At 37.7% G+C, this 21,267-nt stretch overlaps 1 protein-coding gene and 1 pseudogene across 4 annotated transcripts in view; one reads left to right on the top strand and one right to left on the bottom strand.

The window, feature by feature from the left end:
* PTPRM (protein tyrosine phosphatase receptor type M) overlaps positions 1-21,267 on the bottom strand; it is a 732,676-nt gene that overhangs the window by 646,201 nt on the left and 65,208 nt on the right. The window lies entirely within an intron of this gene.
* On the top strand, positions 2,058-3,201 carry LOC102482787 (zinc finger protein Pegasus-like; annotated as a pseudogene).

Here is a 21,267-nt window from a genome sequence, read left to right as displayed (position 1 = left end):
AATGCCGATTGGAGGGCTGACATGGGAAGAATGTCACTAAAACATGAATGTTTGGTGATAATCTGAAATATTCTGAATTCCCCACTGAAATCTATGAGACTTTTTGCTTGCAGTCATAGACATTTGGATTTAACCCAGTAAAGTGAACAAAACCTCACAGTTGGCCACTGGAGGGAAATCTATTTCACAGGTAAGAAGAAAATCATTCTGGGTACGATATATTCTCAAAAAAAAAAAAATTAATGAGGCAGATGCCATCTCAGTCAAGGAAAATCAGCCATGTGCTCCCCTGTGGCACAGGAGAGGAAATAAAAAAAAAAAAAACTGAGAACTTTCAAATCCCTACACTAGAGTCAAGGATGAGACACACTTTATAGTTTATTTATAAGAAAATTCACCACATATACAGTGAAAGCTTTAACTTCCCAAAGCTAATGTGCTACTTTATATGATAAATTACCAAGGTTGTAAAAGAAAACAAAAATATTTCATTTTAGCAAGGGCTTATCTTTACTGTGTCAAGTGGGAACATTCTTTTTTTTTTTTTTTTAGAAAGAGTTTTTTTTGTTTGTTTTTTGGTTTTTTTTTTGCTATAAGTCACATGAGCTGGCCAGAGACACAGAGAGAGGTAGAAGAGAAACTGTGATATAAAGCATTTATCTATTTTTGCTTTGTTCATTTCTTCTTGTTTTTAAACTTGAGCTACAGAGAAATAAGCTTGAGGTTGTCATTAGTCATCTCTCAGTCCACATAAAGAAACTGCCTAATGAAGCCATAAGCATAAAGGGAGGTAAGCTGAACTAAAGAAGAGAAACAGCTTTGCTGACATATTTGATCCCCTAGATCTAACTGTACCTGAGAATAGTTAAACTTTATTTTTCCACAAGTCAATAAATAATCATTAATGATTAAGTTAGATTTGGGTTTCAGAAAACATAATCAAGCAACACCGGACAGTATGCCTTAAAGTCAAGATGCAACTGCTTGAAAACTACAAATTAAATTCTAAGGAACCTTCCAAAGATTCCTAGTAAAACCTACTTTGTTGCTGTATGGTTGGAAATAGTGATACACTGAAATAGGTAGAGAAATAAAATAAGGGTGGGTTATCCAAAAAGTCCCAGAGACAGGGAAAAACTACAGTAAAAATAAGAAGAAAGGCAAGTACATAGAAGAGAGATTAACATCAGCAACAGGTACAAAAACTCTTGGTATGATTAGGTATCAGACTTAGAAGCAGGTAGCAACTACTCCAAATAGCTGAGTGGAGTTATAAAGACAAGTAACAGGACACCACAATGCCTTATGACAGGTGAAGGCAGGAAGGAGTCATTTAACTAAGTATTTAGTGAATAGCTTCCAGTGCCCAGCATTTTGCTAGGAAAAAGAAATTAAAAAATAATAATAAAACATGGTCCCACCTCTTTTGAGACACAAGAATATATACAATAATAATCTTGTAAAAACAATAATTATGCTATGCACAGGTTACTGCTATAGAAGCATGGGAGAGGTCCATTGAATCCACAGTGAAGGAAGAAGGTACAAAGTAAGCACAGCATAGGATATTGGTTGCTACAATGATACCTCAACATCTTAGAGAACACCAGTTTTTATCAGCTATGGGAAAATAGTCAAAAGTGAAATTATTTGTGATTCTTGTGTAAAGGAAGGCTTTGTTATTTTCATTGTACAATAATAATTTAAAAAATTATTGATTTAAAAATGAGAAAAAGACAACAAACATGGTGGTGACTGCTATAGCGATGAACACAGTGGCTGTGCCCACGGCAGCAGCATTGAACCAGGCGGTGGTGGTTACTCAGAGCACTTGTCAGGAGACCTCTGTATGGCTTTCCAATTTTAGTTGAAATTCCCTCCATGGCCTTTTGGAGTCCAGTGGTGTTATCTCCAGAATAAATTTCAATTACTCTACATTTCATCAATGTTGGAGTGGCAAAAAAAAAAAAAAAAGAAAGAAAGAAATAACTGATTTGGGGTGAAAAGTTCTTTTCCTAGGTGTAACAAGCTATAAACTTTTACAAAGAAAACCAAAGATGGATGAAAAGAAACAAGAGCCTTTGGACTCCGTGAAAGATTTTCAGGAATACCTGACTCAGCAGACCCATCATGTGAATATGAGTTCTGGATCAGTTAATGGAGACAAAGAAGCAGAGGCTCTTCAGGAAGCTGGAACAGATAGTGATCAAAATGGACTCGATCACCTATCTGTTCAAGTTTCCTGGATGAAAACTCAATAATGTTAGTAGATGGGTTTGCAAGGACCTTTGATAGGAAGCTTGAGTGTCACTACTGCAACTACAACAGCAAAGGAACAGCCTGGCTTATTGAACATATTAGAATCCACACAGGTGAGAAACCTCATCAGTGTCATTTATGTCCATTCGCATCTGCTTCTGAGATGAAGACAAAAGCATAATGGTGCCAATTAAAGGTGCTAAGTCTTCCTTAAGCAGCAAGACAATGTAGGGGGTTTTACAGAAGAAAAGCAACCTGTGATATAGCATAAGAACACTAATCAACTTAAGTCCACTTTCCATGGTGTTTCAGAAACCAGACTACCTTAATGATTTTACTCATGAAATCCCAAATATCCAGATTGAAAGTATGGCAAAAATCACACCAACTGTTGGTCTACCATGGGACCCCGAAGAACTCATGGTTGACAACCCTTTAAATCAGCTCTCAACTCTAGCAGGACGGTTGTCTAGTTTGCCACCTGAAAACCAAAACCCTGCTGCTCCTGATGTAGTTCCCTGGCTGAATGGAAAGCCTTTCATGATTCAGCAGCACACCATCCAAGCAGCAGTTTCTGCTGTGTCAGCAAGTATTCCTCAGAGCTCCTCTCCTGCAAACCCCGAAGCTTGTCCACCACATAGTCAAAGGAACCATAGTCCAGTGCAAGGTTCAAGCAGCGAACCAAGTGCCCACACGAGTACTCCTAGCATAGGAACCAGCTAGTCAAGGTCTCCAGCCCCAACCCTGCCAGTCCAGGATCCTCAGCTTCTGCACCACTGCCAGCACTGTGACATGTACTTTGCAGACAATATCCTTTACACTATTCATATGGGATGTCATGGCTTTGAAAATCCTCTTCAGTGTAATACGTGTGGATGCAAATGTAAAAACAAGTATGATTTTGCCTGCCATTTTGCAAGAGGGCAACATAACCAACACTGACAGAAAACAATCACGTTTTATTTGGTTCTATCTTTTGGTGTTTTATAGTTGGTGTTTTGTTCTGTTTGTTTCATTTTGGTCATTCTTAATAAGGTATCTTCTAATTTAAAAATATTATAATTTATAGATAATATATTTGACAGTGGAAACAAAATCTCCCCCCCCTTTTTTTTCTTTTCATAAAAATCTGGTCATAGACATTTAAGTATGAGAATAGTTAGATGCACTAGTATTTACATTTTTTCATTTAGACATTTTAGAATTGGAGTGCAATCATAATTTTACAGGTATTCACTTAAATTTTCTACACTTGTGATCCATAAAAACTTTAAGCCTTATCCACACTCTTGATATTTCAGTGTATACATTGCAGCTAGATGTTGTTTCTGCCATATTTCAAAACGGTAGAATTATTTTCTCTCACGACTTATTTCAGTGTTTAGTAGAGAAGTTGCTTTTAAAATTGTTCTTAATTGAAATGCTATATAGTTAACATACCTTATGTTGAATCAGTAGTATCATTTCAGATATAAAGCTATTTCAGTGTACTAGACCTTAATTTTCTACAAGGGGAAATCTTAAAACAGTTCATTCTTTTTAAAATTGAAGTTATAAAAATATAAGGTGAAATTTATGAAAAGAAATTAAGCAAGACTTTAAATTGAAATTTGTGTTTAATATTTAGAAACCTGTTAATTTAATTTCTAGTTTAAACATACAAGTTTTGCATTGGACTTTTACTGTATTTTCAGTTTATTTTTGAAAACCACAAGTAAATACACTAATGTGCTAGGTGACTTTTATTCTTTTAATTTGAGCTTTTCATTTAAAATCTTCATTGTGACATTATTAATATATCTGTTTCAGGTGAAGTTTTTAACTGTTTCGAGATTCTGTTATTCTTCCTATTCCTTTGATAACCAAAGAGGTCAAATGGAAATCATCCATCTTATCAATAAAATGCAGTCCTTCAATCAAACCTCTGAAGTTTCCTTTTCCTGCCTTCCATTTATTGCCTACAATTGACAAGAAAAGGTGGATATAGGAACACATGGGAAAATGTGATGGTAAAGTAATATTTACAAGAAGGAGAACATGTGCTCAGAATGGGTTCTGGTCCCTTCATAACTGGGTCTTTAAAATATTTTCTTTGACCTCAAATTGAAATTCTTATTCACATATTTTTTATCTTCATGTACACTGATACAATTATATGGAAACTGTGATTGAATCATTGCCTTAGTAGAAAAGGATAAGGTGTAAAAATAGATATAAGATGCATTTAAGTTTTATATTTGTTTATAAAAATAAAAATTTCTGAATAAATCTACATAATTCATTTTGGATAGGATGCTTGTTTTTATATTATGTAATAACTAGCTTACTCTGAATAGAGCTTGGTCAAGTAATAAAATACATTGTTACTAAAATTAAAAAAATGAAAACAAATTAATCAACCATAAGGACCATTGCTGAGCCAGCCTGTGGACTGGTGGTTAAGGTGACTGAATTCCACATGGATGACCATTTGGTTTGAGTCCTGGACCTGGAGCACTGGAGAAACATGTCAGGTATGTGTTCATGCATGCTCAAAATCCCAAAAGGAGGGAAAAGTAGAGGATAAAAGATGGTGGTGTGACCTCGTCCCATTGGTAGGGGGTTGCTTTCTCACTTTCCCTCTCTCTCTCTCTCTCTCTCTTTCTCTGGTAAATTCATATGACCCTCTGGCAAATTTAAAGAACAAAAACAAAACAAAACTACCCACTGCTATATATGATGAGAGGTCTAGTACTGCTACATACAAATAATTTGTCTTGCCTTCCCCACCTCATTCTGTTTTAGACATGTGTAATAGATACTGTAAAATACTGTCCAGAGCCCTTCCTTGCTTCAGGACTAAGAAACTTACTCTTCCAGCTACAGTTAATATTGTTGGCCATGGCTGTCAGCCTTGAGAACTGCCTTAGATGAAGAGTCATCTTATCCAAGGTAATCCACATTCAATGGCTGGCCAACATTGGGGTATAAAAACTCAACCTCCTCACTCCAAATCAGGACAACTGTGAAAAACCATTAAAGCTTCAGAGGTTTCAAATAGGGTCAGCTGAGGTTTTGTTAAAACTGTATCACAAGACTGGACAGAGAGAGTAGGGCTGCTTCTTTCTCTTCCTTTCACCAGACATAGACCCCCAAAGCATATCTTGGGAAACATCCTACATGATAATCTGCATCTCAGAGTTGACTTCCCAGGGAACACAACCTGTCCTGGGTTAATGGGCACAAGAGAATTCCACAAGATTTCTAGACAAAGAAAAGTAACTCTTGTTTCTAAACCTCCTCTACTGAAAGATGAAGGAAAACCATATAAAGGTACTGTCACATTCTGAATAAAATAAATTTTGTTGATAACTATAAAAAGGAAAAGGAAAAACCAATAGCAGTTGAAAAGTATTGCTAATAGGACTCTCTCATTTATTCTATACAAAGTTTAGACTTCAGTGTATTACAATTTTTCACAAAATAAAAGTTCTGCTCATAAGAAAATCCTGTAGGACCTATATGGTCATAAGGTGAAGGTGCTTTTTCATGAGTGAGGTTACCTCATTTCATGAAAAACTAAATGAACACACAACCTAACTTATAAAACATATAGATTATAGATTAAACATTTTTCACAAAATTTTTAAAGGTGTCATATTGTAATCCAAGGACTTACCAACATAAATCTATGCAATACAATAACTTTGAGCACAATGGGCCATATTCCAATTGTTGTTTCAGGGAAAAGTAATTTCAGAACCCCAAACTTTTCTGTTTCAGTTATCTTCTATAATAAATAATAATAAATTCCACTCTCCCCTCAAATAATGCTCACTGATGAAACTATGTGTTCATATATTTCACATAATGAAATCCTTTAATAAAATTTCAGACAGATATTAAATCAGTGACTCATGAAACTGTTCAATCTGACAAAAGGCTAAGGGTCCTCAGGACATACCTCATAGATCGTCATCTATTACATAGTACTGTCTCTAAAAATATTGAAATCATCCCTTAGCAAAAATGCAATGACTTATCTCAGAGATTTATTTTTTATGTGACTTTTATCTAACAAAGTGAAACTCCTAAGATTGACAGGAGAATCAAGATTTTTAAGAGAATTAGTATGACAGAAATATTAATAGCTTAGTCTAAAATGGACTGAGATGGTCCTAATGAACAGGGCCTTTGGACACTCAACCTGCTACAAGTAGAAATTACACTGGGTGGGGCTAGCAGATGGCTTGGTGGTTAAGGTGCTGGATTCCCACATGGCCAACATAGTTTGAGTCCCAGGTTTGGCGGCTTGAAAATCATGCCTGGTGCATGTGTTTATGTCTAAAATTCTGAGAAGAGGATGACCATTCCCCCTGGGAGGTGATTTTTCACTTTCCTTCTTTCCATCTCTCTCTCTGCCTTTCTTCCTCTCCCTTCTCTCCAGCAAGCTTCTTTCCATTATGACAACAACAACAACAACAACAACAACAAAGAGAGAGAGAGAGAGAAAGAAAAAGAAAAAGAAGAAATAATAAGGCTGAGAAAACTACCCAACAAAGATGACCATTTTTTTATAGAAAAGTAAGAGTAAGAATGATTCAGACAGAAATCAATAGTTATGGAGAATCATTCCCTGACAGTAGTTCTGAGTCCTACTAAAGTAACTGTATCACACGCTAGGTAGTATTTCAGAATTTCCAAGAAACAGTGATTCCTGCATGTCGTCCATTTCCACCCTTTCTCAACAGGAAGTTCGACATGGCAGTTCTCTGCCTAACCCAACACTGAATGTTGGGAGGGAGGAACAGGGACTTGTCTGTTTGTTTCACAGGTCTTTAGACCAATAAGATCTATGCTTAAGGAGTTGTATGAACCTACACAGAAGGCAATTCTTCTGGTCCTGAGCCTGATTTAGGTGCCAAGATCTAGAACTGTGACCTGCTATCCTTATAAAAGTAGACATACAGGTCCTGGGAGAGGAAGTAAGTGTATTTTATGTGTGGAGGGGATATTACATGAACTATGTGGTCAAAAAATTGAAAGATTGTATTTTCCAATGATGTCACAACAATACATATCTTGTCCCACATACTCTTCCAAGAGGCTAATGTTAACACTCTTCAGTTGAGTGGTGGTCCTATGTTCCGTGCACTTGAATTTGGGGGTGGGGCGACCTCTGTACTTGCAGTGTAAGTGATGCTGTGTGATGTCTAAGGCTGAGTCACAAACAACAGAACAGTATTCACTGGTTCCCTCCTCTTCAGAGTGTTTGCCTTGGAACTGGGTCCAAAGGGTCATGGGTAACCATTTTAGGGTCCAAAGGGTCATGGGTCATCATGTTGGGAATTCAAGACCACATGAAGAGGTCATTCATATATGGGTACTCCCACCGGTGCCCCAGTTCACAATCTGTATTAACTTCTAGACTTGTGAATGAACAAGCCTTGAGATGATTCAGGTCCTGGCCACAGACACCTCCAGGTGAAAGCCCGTATATGATAGAGCAGCAATAACCCATTTCTATTGTGCCCCAAATTCCTGATAATAGAAACTGTGAGAAAAATGAATGTTGTTTTGAGCCATGCAGCAATGACAACTAATGCATATATTCTATTTCTATGTCTCAATATTAATCTTATACACAAATTTCAAGGAATGTATACATCAGTGAAATAGAAAAATAAGTTTTAGTGTTGTTTATGCAATAGCCCATTCCAGGAGATTTGAGAAGTGCTAGCCCATGGTATCACATCAGAATTTGTACTAATGATGTGGATGATAATTTTTTGGTAGGCTTGTTTCCCCTGAAATAGCTATCAGAAATTCTACAAATGCACAATAAATCCTTTCATATGGCCTGAATAAACTTTCTATCAGAGAAACCAAAGAATACTTAATCTTGACCAGAAATGCCTATAGCCCCCTATAATAGCACTACAAAATCACAAATGCGTTGGTTGATAATAAGGCAAAGAAAACTTGTCAGTCAATGAAGACTCTCACAGAGAGAGAGGGCCAGTTGAAACAAAAAATCACGTGAGTTTTGTTTTGTTTTTAAGAGGCAATAGAGCTTAATAGTAAAGAACTTGATCCCTGGAGCCCAGACACCTAGGTTTAATCTTATGCATGCTAGTTATAAACTGTTTGACATTAGCTGAGTTAATTAACAACCTTTCTGTGCATTTCATCTGTAAAATGGGGATTGTAAGAGTTGTGGTTCTTCAAACTCTTTGCAATAATGCAAATTGTCATTGTTATTTGTCTAAAGGACAAGATTTCAAAGAGTAAGTTAAATAGTTCTTTCGTGGTACCCTAAATAGAATCAGTAACTGTGTGTGTGTACATGCTTGCATATCACATCTAAAAACACTACCCTCTCAACAACATCTAGATAGTGGTTGACCAAAAAACTGGGCATCATCTTCTAGTCAAATGGACACAGAACATCACAAGGGTAAAAAATAGTACCTACAACTCACTGGGTATCTGTGTGTCTTAAGCAAGGAAAAATGCCTAGAGGTACGTTAGCATAATGCCAGGCAAGGGATAAATGCTCAAAGTATGTTAATTATTACTGGGATGGTCATCATTTGGCCATAGACAACCCTGGTTTATCCCTGTCATTCTTATATAGTTCCTTAGTTATTACTTAGAAATTAATCTTGCAAACCAGAGGATCATTTAAGCCTCATACTTCAACCCATCTTTATAAAATAGAGCTAAAATAAAGCAGATATGTTGGATGTTTCTGGGGAATCAGGTCTAGAGAATCACCTTCTTTACCTCCAGGAGCTCTCATCTACCCAAGGAACCAGACTATATAACTGTAGTCACACTCCATCACAGTAAACTAGTCAATAAGAAAAGCCAATTTATGGTTATCAAATCTCATTTTGAGCATCAGAAGAGTCTATCACTGATTTTAGAAACAAAATAGCCTAAAACAATACTAAATCCAAAATGTTGGCACTTACTGTGTTTAAATACTTAATATAATGTGACTCCTTTCTCAAATTCTAGAAAGCTTAAGTTTTACATACTTTGGAAACCTCAGAAACAGTTTAAATTCATTTAGGGTACAAAAGAAAGAAAAATAATGTAAATTGTCATTTTTATTTGTCTAAAGGAAATAATTTCAAAGAGTAAGTTAGTTTTTAGTTTTATCCTTTTTCCATGCCCTAATTCCCAAACCAAGAAACTCTGAACCTACAGATCAATTTGGCATCATGTAGATTGCTCAAATCACCTAGCGAAGGCCATTCACAGCTGCAATGGCACAAGTCACTTCATTTTCTAAGTAACTGGCTATTTTCATGATTATGCCCGTGTCAGAGTATTTTAAGCAACTTGGTACCATCTAACCTACAAATACTCTCTAAATAGTAATCTAAGGCCAACCATTTCTTATCTTAAGAAATGATTTAAGTCTAAATGGCTTGAATTGCTCTGACCTGAAGAAATACAACTATTCTAGAGGCTCCAGAATAGTTCCTCTATCTTTTCTCAATTATATAATTTCATATTATATTATGATCACTTACTATTCACCATGAGCTCAGTGTTGTTAGAAATTGCTTTTAAATGGTGTTCTTCAGCTCAAGGAACTTAAAACAATGCCACGTGATTATAAAATAATGAGCCTGATTTTTGCAGATAGCTTCTCCAATTACATTCATTGTGGTACTTTACAAAATACATTTTGTCCTGTCATCTGAGATCAATTCAGAACACACACACACACACACATACACACACACACACACAAAGAAGTGAATTCTGTCTTAAACAACAAAATCCCCACTAAAATTTGTATTAGTTTTAATACAACAAACACATTGACCAAAGCATCTTAGATTTTCAAGGGCACATCAAAGCCAAATAGTAGCAGCTTCTGGAGTGACAACAAAACAAACAAATTCTGCAGCCAACTGCTGTACCATATGTTTCTAATGGCTTTTATTCTGCATAAAGTCAATTTACCATTTGAACAAAACACAACATCATAGAGGCTAGTCACTGAAGGCACATTTCTGACCAGTTGTCGGTTTCTTGCTACAGCAAGCTCTGAAGACTGAATAAGAAGCTGACTCTTCCCTAAAAATAATAGACACTTTGGCAATGGCTTTTCCAGCACAGGCCCTGTCATAAAAGCTAATTATACAGATTACTTACACTAAATTTTTGGAGGTAGACCTATGGAATGCTGCTCACATTACCCAAGTATATTTTGATTCTAGATATAGTATCTTCAGAGAAGAATTTGTCTAATCACTATGTTTGTATATGTCCTTTAATAATGGAAGCAGCAGTTAGCGTGATGGCTATGTCGTTGGATTCCCATGTAGTCGAACGCGGTTCGTGTCCTGGACCCGGTGGCTTAAAACTCACACCGGGTGCATGTGCTTGCATGCCCAAGATCCCGAGAGGAGAACAGAGGAGAAGGGATTGCAGTGTGGCCATCCCCCCGGGGGGTGATTTCTCGCTTTCTGTCTTTCTGTCTCTGTCTGTCTGGCGAGCGCACATGGCCTATAGCAAAAACCTCTTCAAAAAAATAATAAGTCATTTATTTCTTAACTAATCACATGCATAATTTTTTCTTGCAAATTATCTAGAAGAAAATTTATAACTCAAAAAGGCATCCTCTGCCAGGTAGTGATCCTGCCTGCAATGTTATCAGAATGTTCACAAAAAAAAAATATTTTAGTTCTGGTGTAACACGAACATGATGAGTACCGGAGAGTTGCTCCCAAAAGGCTTTATTTCAAAGTAAAATAAAATAACCTTGGGCAGTATTTAAGATCATTGCTCCACTTTTCAGTACAGATAATCAATAGTTGACAACTGTGATCTACTCCTTGTTGAAAATAAAAGAAGTGTGTATTTTCCTTAAAAACTAAGTGCAGTAAGACTGTGATCAGAACTTTCAAGAAATTAAATTCTCCCTACCTTATACCACAACTCTGCTTCAACCAAATTCTAAAACACAATAGATTCATTCAAATCAGTCTCATACAAATCTTATCACTACACTCAAAATGCTTACATAATGATATGAGAGATTCAAGATAAACTCCACACCCTACCCCATAAATAAAAAGAATCTATTCTGTTTAGTGATGACAGACAACAAATCAAATGAGATTGCTCCAAAAGGGAAATATATAGGCTCATGTAACTAACAGGTATGGGAGTAAAAATGCTTTCAGGCACATTGTGAAGAAAGGACTCTAAGGATGATACTAACTTAAATCTCTATCCTTCAGCTTTGCCATCCACCGGCTGCCTTCTTTTTAGCCAGGATGATTGGCAGCTGCAATAGATGGATACCTTACCTATTCAAAGCCCTTGGAAAGTAGAACATATTTCTTCCTAGCAATTGTGACACAAGTCTCATGAGTCATTCTGATTGGACAGACTCAGTGTCTGAATAAGAAATGGAGGCCACAGGGAGCAGAATTACATGGACTTGTAATATCTGAGTCAGATTCCTACCTCTGAACCAATCATTATGGTTAGAGGAAATAGAAGCACTGATTGGCCAGCATTGAGTGACATGTCCCACTCCTTAGCTGAGATGGACCTCCACCCAAAGTGCACTGCCTACAACAAAGGAAATGTGAGTTTGGATACTGAAAGAAAGGGGATGGATATGAGAAACAATACATAATATTTACTATATTTTATTGTATTAAATTTATCAAAATGATAAAGTCTATTAATGATATTTTGACTTGCAAGAGTTGAAAGACAAGAAGCATCCCATTTAGTTCCACATTAAGTAGAACATTCATTTCACAAAATATAATACATTATTTGTTAAATACTTAATTACCACCAGAACATGAAGATGAAGACAATCAATACTCAATTATTGAAATCTCTCATACCAAAATAGAGGGCAAAAGTAAATGGATAAATAAGTAAGCGAATAAATAGAAAAAAAAAAAGATTGGAAGGAAAAAAATGCAAATCCCTAAGTGAAGAGAACAGTTAGAAAATGATTTTCTAAAAAGGGGTAATCTAGTATCTACCAAAAATAGAAACATAACAGAAGAACTATATGGAAGTTTTGTTTTGTTTTTGTTTTTGTATTTTTTTTCTTTCTGTCAGAAGTTTCATATACTCAACAGAGAGACAGAACAAATAAGAGGAAGAAAGTATTCTCCAATGAGCCATTGTCACACCACAATCCCATCTCTTCCATTTTTCCATTCTTTCAGAACTTTGGGCAGGTGCACATACATCTCCTAGGCATGTTTTTCAGGCTACCAGGGCCAGCATTCAAACCACAATTGGTCATGTAAGATCGAGTTCCCTTAACTACAGGCCATGGGAAAAGCCCATGAAAGCCCTTAGTATGAACATATGAAAGAACTGTACTTCATAGGACTCACAGTTATATATACTTAAAGAGTCTTGCAAATGATCTTTTAGATTCTTTAAGATACTCTGAGGTTTACATGCCACTTGATTTAAGATATCTAGGCTTAAACTCACAGCCACAATTTAAAATTTTCAATAATATAACATTAACCCATGTTTTGTCTATTGAAACACATCCTTTTCAACTGATATCCCACAAAGCTAAAAATGCAGAATATAAAAATGCTACTTTAAATCACCAACCTAGTTTTGGCCACCCATCTCTGGAATACAAACACCTTGATTAGGTAGGCTAAAATATACAGTATTTTCCTAGATATAAAGTGTGCATCTATTATTATCCTGAATGAGAAGACAATGTCATCTCAAAATCTAAGGCTGGTAAATACATATTATGAATACAGATACAAGTTTTCTGAAAATAATATGCACAAAAATGTCTCTAACATTTATGTACATTATTTTGTTTGTTGCTCTCAATACAGTTCTTTGAACTATACAAATACTGTCACAAAAGTATCACTATTATCATCATCTATATTCAGGCTTCCATTATTTATGATAAAAAATGGTATAGATAATCCAAAAGGTGGATAATCTGAAAATCATTTCATTTAGATTTCAAAGTATAGTTTAGTATTTATAATAAATGTACATCTTTGATACTATGGGAATCAACAACACTGAATGTGCACTACTGGGACCCAATACAGACCAGACACAAAAAAAGTGAAGAAAAGTGGCTTTTTATCGTAATACTTACATAATGCCATCACTTATTTGCATAGCTATTTATATTTTAAGATATTTTTCATACCTATTCCCTCATTTATCTTTTTTGAGAACACAAAACATAAGCAGTATACGTTTATATCAGCTGTGGTACCAGCAGGGCTGGTTCTATTATCCAGGTTTTCTAGATTTCTTCCAGGACACTGTTTCTCTATGAAAATGGAATAACCCCTTTCACTTTCATTCTTTCCTACTTCTTATTCCAGTCTAGAAAAATAGAGCATCCTTCCGAGCAGATGTGTTGCACTTTCAACCAACCTCAACGTCAGTCCTGTATAAAGTGCCTGTCATTACCAGTGCACAGGTAGCAGGACCTAGGCCAAACACAGCATATGGTAGGGGCTTAAGACACGACCCTGCTGTTAAAGGACTTAAAGTAGTGTTGCTTCCAGGTTATATGTCCCCTCTGACAATCTTCTCTTTGTGTCGACAGTTCTAGCTCAGTAGTTCCTAAACCTGCTCATCAGAACCACAAGAGGAGCTCTAAAATTCCAGATACCTGCACCATTTGATTCTAGGAAACGTGAGGTGGGATCAAGTATAAAGAGTATACACACATGCATATAATTTACACATGTACATATATGTACACATTATTTTTTAAACTTCCTGAATTGATTCGGATTAACAGCCATAATTATTTAGATAATCCATGTGTCAGCCATTGTCACATGATCTGGATTATAACCTGCCTGTGGCCATGAACTCTATCTGGCTCCTCTCTAAAATGTCTGAAGCATCTGGTAAAATGCCCTACATGGGGAAATATGTCCACAGATTAATTGGCAGGTAATTAGTATTGTTCACAACTATGAGAAAACCATGCTTCCTGACAATCATGGGACATATGTCCATGATGGACATACATGATGTGGGCACATTGTGCTCATGTGGGATATTGGCACTACACTAGTACGACTGTGTCAAATTGGCCTTGATAAAGAGTGAATAGATTCCTTGAATGTTCAGTGTGTGGTTTGATTCCCTTTTGGCTTCTGTTATACAAGTACAGATGGCCCTCAGCACTCGGCTGCTATGCTGACCAAGATCACTGATGTGCTAAAGCAAGGCTCTCACAGGAAGAAGATACAAATATTTATTGAATAGTCACTATTTTCTAAGGGTAAACAAGACAGATAAGTCATAACTTCTACCTTCAAATAATTTATTCTCAAGAAGAGGTGAGAGGCTTGTAAATCGGAGTACAACTGTGAGAAGTACTTCAGAGAAAGGGTATGAATAGGGCATGTTTTCTTTTGCTTCTATTATTAGGTAAATTTTAACAGAAAATTGAGAAGGGTCCTAACCATTGTATTGCAGGTTAGGGCTCCACTCTGCAATGCCGGAATCCATAGAGAAGACCAGAGGTTTGGATCCCAGGTCAACCTGAGCATACTAGGCATGGCACTCATGCACACACCCATGATCCTGGTGGACTTTAAGGTTGGATTGGAGGTGGAGGGTAGAAGCATGATGAGACCCTACAGATAATGCCTCCTTCTCTTTTTTCTCTCTTTAAATAAAAACTTTTTTAAAAAAAAGAAAACAAAAAAAAATGAGAAGGGCTACAAGGCCATATGACTGTAATGAAATCAATTCCATGGTTAAGAAAAGAAAAGGAAGGGGTAGACAGTAGACTGGAGAGGAATGTCAGGTTGAAGTGAAGTATTAGGTTTGTTTTTAAGAATAAGGATATAAGGATGTAATCATGTGCTTTCTTTATACCTGTATTAACAGGGAACACATGTTTATTCTACTTTTCCAAAGCACAGCCACATGGCCCTGTACACAGTTAATAAATAATACTTTTTTATTGAAGAGTGGAAGCGTATCTTTGCCTAGAAAAAAGATTTTTTTTTTTAATGCCAAAAACGAGGTATTTTCTTTTCATGATATGACTGGAAGTTACTTCTGTTTTCTGTATTTTCCATGATGAAGTATTATTTTCATTTTTGCAAAAGAGAAGAACAACATAAACTTTTTTCCATTATAGAACTTTCAAATTTCATTTGATATAGCCATTAAATATTCAACATCTTCAGTTTCTTAGTTTCTGCTTTTCAAAGAAACAACTAAACCCCACAACAAATGGAAGGAAACCATTTTACTCTATTTAGCTCACGTTTTCCAAGAATCAATGTTTGATGTTACTGGACAGTACAAATAATAAGTAAGCTACTTCTCACTACAATCAGAAACAAATGCAGGCAGAATACACTATTATATCCACCTCAGCAGGTGAGCAAGCCCTTGAAAGTTGGATTAGTCTTGGAAGTCATTGCCAAAGTCAGGCTTAACATTTTGCTAGTATAGCTTCCATTAAATATAAATACTACTTTAAGCATGGATTTCAAGAAGTTCATAGAAATGCATATTATGAAAAAAATTACGAATGGATTTTGAGGATTTTTTTGCATCAATATAATCTCACCCTTCAATTCCATGTTTTTATGAACTTACTGAAGTCTCTTAGTATATATTTTATGAAACATCGACCTCACACATGGAGATGAGGATACACTAAGACAAAACATTGATTAGGAGCTGGGCAGTAGTGAGAGGGTAACATATAACACTCTGCAAGAGAAGATTTTTGGCTATGCAACAAGTGATCTCCCTAATGTGTATACAGGCCTGTGATCTGGGGCTGGCTGGGGCCAGAGGAGGACCCTGGTGTCAAGATCCTGTTGAAGGTATTTCACTCTCTCTGATTCACAGAAGAAATATGTAAATGAACCTTAAATGATATATATTAAAAAAAAGTTTAAAACAATGTGAACTGTGTGCTTTTCTGAGAGATAATACAAAGCAGATTCACATCACCTATCAGTCTTAGACAGTGACACATACAAAAAGGATCTTCTGAAAGTATACAGAAATGCCTATTATGAAAATACTATGCATAGATTTTACCTTTTTTTTTCACCAGAAGAAGCTCATACATGAATTCCATTTTCCACGAACTTTTTGATATTCCCCCTCATACAGGGTCCAAACACTGTGTGCCTGAGCTCTCTGACTACGATGGGGTTAATGAGGATATGGACCAAGGAGGAAAAGCAACATGATCGTCTGAGAGCCACCCCATCCTCACATTGGACATGTGTAACTACATGCAGTGATAATTTTCCTTACAGAATATGTGCTGTGAGGATTAAATGAGTTAATATATGCAAAGCTTTTAAAACAATGTCTGGCACATAGTAAGTACCAATAATATCCTATTAGATTCTATTTCAGAGAACTATAAGCTTTAAGACATCAGGGATTTCCATCTATTCTTCTAGTGTGTAGGTGATGTCCAATAAATATTTGGTGAGTGAATAAACACTGGGGTAAAACAAAGAGGCAAATACTTGGTCTGAGAGGCTGAGGACACTAATCACTAGCAGGGAACAGGAGCTAGCGGTTTGCTTATCAGAGGTAACGAAGGGTCCTCCAGTTCCCAGCACTGTAGCGATCAGGGGCTACTAGCCAACCTCAATGGTTTGTAAATTACTCATTTTGCCCTTATTTTCCAATTTCAAATCTGTCTTTTCTCCTCTCTCACATCCTTGTGCACATATCCTCCCTCCTTCACAAACACTTGGTTCTATCCTCTGCTTTTAAAAGACCTTTATTATTCCCTTAGAACAGAAATTCCTAAGCTTTCTTGGTTCAATGTGTTCTTATGCTTCTGCAGTTTGTTTTTCATGGTACCCCTAGGTTATAAAAAACAATACTTAACCATTCTGTTATTTAAATAGCTAAGTCTAAATGACTTAATGGCTGTCCTTTGCATGGTGGCCAATGGATATTTCTGCACTTCCCTCAACAATGTAAACATCCTACAATACATCCGGGCATTTATTCCAGAGCTCCAGTGCACCCTGGCACACAGTTTGAGAACCGTGACCTTTGCAATCCTTTCTTGCCTCCAGGATAACAGCAATTAACTTTGGAAGGCTAGTAGTTCAGCATCCTGGTTCCCTGACACTTCTTCCTAGCCAACTTCCCCCTTAAACAGCTAGGCAGAATCTATGGTCCCAGAAGTTCAGCTGGACTCTGTGTGTGAAGTGCGGCCAGCTTTATAACTGAAGAAGGAGACTAACATTTTCACATCTTAACACACACACAGACATTCTTAAGCATTTGGTATAGATTCTCAATGACAAACTGAAGTCTGAAAATCACAATAGTGACTCCATTCGTCCCAGTAGCCCAGAGAGCAGCCAGCAGCACCTTCATGACACTGCCTCTCCAGGGAGCTTCCCTGGGGCCAGAGCTGGAGTTCTCACATCTGACAGCTGTGACAGGACACGGTCATTGGTCGGCAAAGCATGCTAAGACAGCAAGGACTTTCTCCTTTTACCACATCCCAGGAGTGAAAACTATATTTAGATAGTGTTTTATTTTATTATAAATGGCAAGGCAATGATTTTAACCTTAGTAATTGGTCAGGAAACTGAAAGTATAACTGTACTAAAAGTGTATGAGGGAGGGGGCTGGACACCAGCATAGCAATAAAGGACGACCCACACGGGAAGATTCCTGGTTCATGTTCATCAACTTCCCTGGGACACTGGGCATACATGTGCTCGTGATCTAGGGTGACTGAGGATGGGAGCGGATTATGGTATTCAGACATTTCTGGGGGTATTATCTGTGTGTGTGTATGTGTGTATGCATGTGTGCATGTCCCTCTAAGAAATTTTAAAAAATGTATGAGAGGTCTTCAAAACATTCAAAAAGTGTGTATTATAAAACAAAAACAAAAGCATGGGGGCCTGCTGGTGGCAGAGTGGTTAAGATGGCTGGATTCCATAAGGCTAACCCCACAAGTAGAGTCCTGGACCTGGCAGCTTGAAAAACATGCCATGTACATGTGCATGCATGCCCCAAATCCCAAGAGGAGAATGGAGGAGAAGGGACTATGGCATATGAGTGATATCTATCTTTCTTTTCTTCCTTTCTTTCTTTCTTTAGAGAGGTTTTTGCTATAGGGCACGTGTGCTCGCTGGAGAGTCAGACAGAGAGACAGAGAGACAGAAATCACCTCCCAGGGAGGATGGTCACGCCAAAACTCCTTTACTTCTAGTTTCCTGTAGGGATTTTGGGCATGCACACACATACACACGCACCCAGCATGAGGTTCAACCCACTGGATCCAGGACTTGAACTGCAGTTGACTACGTGGGAGTCCAGTGATGTAACCATTACAACATTTGCTGGCCCCTATGGGGAGGATTTCTCACACTCTCTATCTTTCTCTGTCTGGCAATTGCATGTGCCCCATAGCCAAAACTATAAGATTACTCAAATTTTTGCTCACTTATAAATTTTAATTTCATTTTCCACAAACTTTTTAAAGTCCTTGCACATTTTCATTATAGGGATGGTATTATTAGTTACTGACAGGAAAAGAAAAAAACTGAAGGAGAATAAAAGAAAGAAGAAAACCCTTAAAGTTATGGAGGAAAAATGAGCAATAAAGTGATTTATAAAAACACTAAAAGATCTCTTCTCATTAAAAAAAAAATCAGAACAAAACAACCACAAACTACAAAAATACAACCATATCTACTGATAACTGTGACTGAGACCTCACAGAGTTGTTTCTGTCCAGATGACATCATCCTGCAGAACACAGAAGCCCCGAGGTGTCTATGAATATGATGTTCCAAATATAAGAATTGCTCAGCAAAGTGGGGCCTGAGTGATGCTCAGGGAAAAACTACATTGCAGGGCAAGCAACTGCTGTGAGAGTGAATGAGACAGGTTTATGGGGAGTGGGGAAGGATGATATGCATGGCAGAGTGGGAAAGGCAGGGGCCTGCCAGTGCTGTGGCTCTCCTGCAGCCAGGTGTAGGATGCCAAAAAAGAGAGTCCAGCCAGCACACATGACCTAAGATCAGGGCTCAGGGCTTGAAGGTCCAAAATTTCATTTATAACTACCTGCGTGGCAGCCCCTTCTCATGGGCTGCTGTCTGTACATGGAACTGAACGTGTGTGAGGTATGTGTGTAAAGCAAAGTCATTCTGCTGCCCCTGTCCCTACAATACAATCTTTCTTTTTTCGTAGCCCATACTGATGCAGTTTCTAAATTGCCTTCTACTTGGGTATACTATGGTGTCAAAATCTCCTATTCTGTGTCTGTGCAGGGAGGGAAAGAAAGAGTTTCTGAGGAAGGGGAGCTTTATAGGCCTTCTGGGGCCACTGAAATATTAAAGCCTAAATAAGAAAACAAAAGGCAACAAAAGTAGAATGGAGAGGTCAGATGATAGCACAGCAGTAAAACAAAATGCTCTGCAAGGCAGTCTCACATGGGACGGGTCCAGGTTCAAGTCCAGGGACCACTCTGAGTATGCCGGGCATGCGTGTACTCATGTTCTAGGATTGGCTGAAGGCTTGTGTAGACTGCAGTGTCCAGACCCTGTTGGGGATGTTGTTCTCTCTCTTTCTCTCACTCCTACTCACATAAGAAATAAACAATCAAACTTTATTCAAAAAACCAGAATGAATACCACAGCCATGAGGCACATTAGGACTGTGGTTCTTAAGAAGAGGTGACTTTGTCATAGGACATTTGGCAATGTCTAGACATAGTTCTCACAAAGGGACTGCATCTAGATCTATCTAGAGACCAGGAATGCTGCTAAATGCCCTCTGTCGCACTGGACGATGGCTCTACACAACAGTGTTCCCTGTAAAGTAAGCCCGGCCCACAGCACAGAGCTGCTGCAGGAGAGAAAACATGAGAAGCACTGTGAAAACAAAGAGAGAGCTGTCAATAACACACTCATGAGTGTGTAACATGAGGGAAGCCCCAGAATCCTGATTGTTCCAGTGGGCAGCGACTGAAAACTAAGTAAAGATAAAGCTGAATTTGGCCATTCATTTATTTAAATCCTTCTTTACTCCAAAGGAGATTTGAGGCAGATGAATTTGGGTTTGAGGTTCACGGTGGCCTTGAGAAACTTCAACAAAAGGTGAGTAACAAGAAGCAAAGGTCGCCCATGAAGATTTTGTTCATTTATAACAATGAGAATAACAAGTTAGCTGGAGATGACACTTCTATCCCTCCACAGACCACATCCAACACAGTATGAGCTCCTATAGCCATACCTAGAAATATTCTGTGCATACTTTATTTTTATGATAGAGTGTATGTGTGCATGCACACACACAAGAGTCAGAGTGAGAAGCACCCTGGATAAGGTCTGGTTTCCCTGGGGTCCCTTTTCACCAGCCACCCAGCTCTCAGAATCCCAGGCTTCTGCATATAAACACAGTTTTCAGGCTAACCCAGAGATCCAAACCCATTGTCAGTCATGTGGCAGTAAGACTTCAGCAAAGTCAGGTTGTAAATGCAGCCTGGTTGCTGTGCTGCAGAAGATCAAGAAGGGCCTGGTTAACAAAGAAACAGAAAAGCCACAGAGAGTTTACATGCTTCTTCTTTCAGACCACAGGGTACCATCAACAGAAGTCACACACAGAAAGTGCCTGTGCCCAGGAGACCAGCAGATTGGCAGTATAAGAAGCCGAGAGTCTTCTCAGAGAAAGTTTCTGGACTCCAGTGGCTAAGCTCCTCCAGGAACAAACTCACAGACATGGTAGACAGTGCTCAAGGAGTCAGGAGTACATCATAAACCTGTTGGAGGCTCTGTCATCCCAATCCCCTGCATGTTTAAGATGAGTGCATATCTCCGACATATCCTAAGGATTCTTTCCTCAGGAATCATACAAAATAATAAGCTGAGCAAGTTTAACTGTGTAGGTGAATAGATTTGGGGGGGGTATTGTCTAGGAGGTAGAAAGGCTGCATTCTAAGATAACCACCCTTGATTAAGGTGGAGAACCTGTCTAGAAATG

Source organism: Tupaia chinensis, unplaced genomic scaffold, assembly GCF_000334495.1.
Source record: "Tupaia chinensis unplaced genomic scaffold, TupChi_1.0 Scaffold143584_1, whole genome shotgun sequence".
In the NCBI taxonomy this organism is placed as follows: domain Eukaryota; kingdom Metazoa; phylum Chordata; class Mammalia; order Scandentia; family Tupaiidae; genus Tupaia; species Tupaia belangeri.
The sequence above is the reverse complement of the archived record's forward strand: the minus strand, read 5'-3'. Positions and strand labels throughout refer to the sequence as shown.